Raw genomic sequence first — 3289 nt, 5'->3', positions numbered from 1 at the left:
TCTGTGCCGCGCCGGCTGCGCTCCCCGCCTCCCCCGCCCGCCGCCCGCCCGCCCCCTCCGCGCCACCCCCCCCCCCCGCCCCTTCACGCCGCTGGCCCCTGAGCGGCCGCCGAGGCTCCTTCTCCCCTTCTGCGTCTCCCTCAGACCTCTCGTCTCCTCCTGGCCCCAAGTCCGCAGCCCCCGGGACCAGAGTGGGGACGGGTTGAGGATGGGGCCCTTCCTTGCTACCCCTCTCCATCTCCCCGGAGGTCCCCCTACCAGGAGCTGGGACCCACAGTGGTGAGGTTGGCCCCAGGAGCCTGGGTTGACCAGGAGCCTCGTTGTGTTGGTGCCAGGTGGGGAAACTGAGCTGCGAGCAAAGGACGCTCACCAAGGTCATGGGGTAGAGGGAGCAGGCAGGTCTGGGGCTGGCCTCCCGGCCCTGTGGCTGGCGCCCAGAACTGAGCTTCCTTCCATAGTGGGGCCCCAGTCCTGGAACCTTCCCGAACCCAAGGCCTTGCAGAGGGGTTGCCCGTGTCTCTGACGGCCCCGTGGAATGTGGTGTGAGGCCGAGCTCCCAGCCTGGGGCTTAGAGCAGAGGTGTGTGGGCTTCCCCAGGCGCCAGGTGTCAGGTGTTGGACGCAATGGCAGGTGTGTGCATTTATCTGCCACGCACCAGGGTGCAGAGGTGCTGATGGGTGTATTCGGGAGGACACGCGAGGCCACCTGTGTGTACAGGGCAGGAGAAGAGAGGGCAAGAGCCTGGGGGCATGTGGGGGCGCAGACCTCCTGCTGGGAGTGGCGCGCGTGCACAGATGTGCGTGTGTGTCTCTACGGGGATGGTGACCTTCTAGCCTGGACGTGGCCGTAGCTCTGGGGCCCACCCCTGGAGCCCCTGTTGGAACCACCTCCCTGCCCGCTTGGGTCCAATCAGCCGAAGGCCCCAGCAGGAGAGCTGATTGCCGCGGCCCTGCCCGGCCCTGCCCTTCCCAAGCTGATTACGTTTTTCTGGTTGTTTCTGCTTTTATCACTGATTAATCACAGCTCTGTGTCGGGGGCCTGGGGAGAGAGGCCAGGCTGGGCCAGGCCTGGGCCCCGGCACTTCCTGGGCACTGCTGTGGAGGATCTCCGAGCAGCATCTGCAGCCTGCAGAGAGGTTGGGAAGGAGCCGGTCTGTCTGTCTTGTCTGTCTGTCTGTCTCCCTCCCCAGACCTCTGTGGGCCAGCTGGCTGCCTGGCCTGGGAGGCTAAGAGGCCCCAGAAAAGCCCCCATGGCACAGCCCTCCTTGTCCCCCTGTTACTGTCTGCCTTCCACCCATAGAGCTGAATGCAGTGAGCTCACTCGGGCTTCTCAATGGAGCAGAGGAGCCAGGAAGAAAGAACCTTGCCCTCGGGTCCAGGCAGCCAGGGGGCTCCTGTAGCTACCTGCTCCTCGCTGTGGGACCTCAGTTTCCCCACCAGTGAAGTGAGGGAGGCAGTGCCACTTCCCAGACCCCTGGAGCATGAAGTGACAGACCGTAGGCGAGGTGCTTGGCAGCTCTCGGTGTCCCTTGGGAATTTGCTATTGGCATGAAAATCCCCCTCCCAGGGATCTGAATTAATAATGACAGCATTGAGTATTGATTGAGAGCGTGAGCGGTCTGCACCAGCTCAGGCCAGCCAGGACCCCTGGGCTAGGGGAGGGTGGGCTGGAGCCTGCTGAGGGGGCTGGCACGAAATCCAGCTCCCGCCCTGCTCCCGGGGAGGCTGACTCAGAGCCTGTCAGTGCTGGCCCAGTGGAGGGGCCGCTCCCAGCCTCACTGCCCAGGTGGGGAGTTCTCAAAGGAAAAGGCAGAAACGGTCCCCGAGTGAATCAAACACAAATCAGCTTGGCCTTCTAGCCTAGCCCAGCCCCGTGGGTCTGTGCCGAGGAAGGGCATGGGTGTCCGTGACAACACGAGCCTTGCCCCGAACTTGGCCTTGGTCTATGGCCACGGAGTCAGATGACCAAGGTGCCCCTGGGGCAGGCTCCCTCCAACCCTAAGGGGCCAGGCCTGCTGGGGACCATTGTCCCACGGTTGTGGGGCATCCCACGGCTTGGGCCAGTGCACAGTGCTGGCTTTCAACTCAGGGAGCTGCTGGCCTCAGCAAACTTCCACATGCCACAGGCTGCACCTGCTCCCCTTCTGCACGTGCTGGTGGGTACCCGGGCCATACCTGGGTGGTGCCTGTGACCTGCTGATTACCCCCCACCACACCCCAAGGGCAGTATGGCTCCAGGAGCTGAAGCCGCGTGGTGTAGCTGTGCAAGGTAGAGCTGGGGTTGGAGCCCAGGGACTCCAGGGGCCGGAATCTGGGCCCTGCTGACCTCTCCTGACCCGTGCAGGTTCAGCTGGAGCCTTGCTGCCTCTGGGAACCACTGTTGACCTCGCTGCCCTTCCACTGCTGTGGACTGAGTTTCCCTGGGCACCTCCTGGTGCTGGTCCCTACGTGCTGCGCTGTTCGTGCCTCAGGTTCACGGAGCAAGTGCTACAAGGCTGGCGGCAAGGCTGAAGCCACAGTTAATTCTATCTGCTGAAAGGCTGAGGGGTGCAGTTTTTGTAGAGGTCTGTGGAGGCAGGAGCTGTAACATCTGTGGACGTGGGACGGGGACACGGTGCCATGAGCAGTAAGAGCCCTTTGTGGACAGGCCAGCGCTCACCATGTAATCTCTCTGAGCCTCAGCTTACTCAGCTGTTCAGTAGGACCACAAGTGGCCCCAGAATGGACAATCAGACCCTGCATTTACAGTGCCCTGTGCTGGGGCCAGTGCTGTGGTGTAGCAGGTAAAGCTGCAATGCCAACATCCCATATGGGCACCGGTTTGTGTCCTGGCTGCTCCACTTCCTATCCAGCTCCCTGCTAATGACCTGGGAAAAGCAGTGGAAGATGGCCCAAGTGCTTGGGCTCCTGCACCCTCACGGGAGACCCAAAAGAAGCTGCTGGCTCTTGGCTTTGGCCTGGCCATTGTGGCCATCTGGGGAGTGAACCAGCGGATGGAAGACTCCCTCCTCCTCTCTCTCCCTCTTTCTCTGCAACTCTGCCTTTCAAATGTATACATAAATATTTTAAAAGAAATAAATCAAATGCCCCCATGCTTGGAACGTGGTGGCTCTCCTACAGTCAGGGCAGGTCCAGGGAGGAGCGGGGGTGGGCCACGGCTCAGACGTGTGAGACCCACTCCCGGCTCTGGAGGGCAAGGTCTGGGTGTGTGTGCCCTGGTCTGCCATGCCTGGCCCGAGGCTGGCCTTAGGAAGATAGTCATCTGTTGAATGAATGAATGAATGAATGAG

Source organism: Oryctolagus cuniculus, chromosome 21 (genome assembly GCF_051225735.1).
Source record: "Oryctolagus cuniculus isolate XC-2025 breed Fujian yellow rabbit chromosome 21, ASM5122573v1, whole genome shotgun sequence".
Classification (NCBI taxonomy): Eukaryota; Metazoa; Chordata; class Mammalia; order Lagomorpha; family Leporidae; genus Oryctolagus; species Oryctolagus cuniculus.
This window is presented reverse-complemented; position numbering follows the sequence as displayed.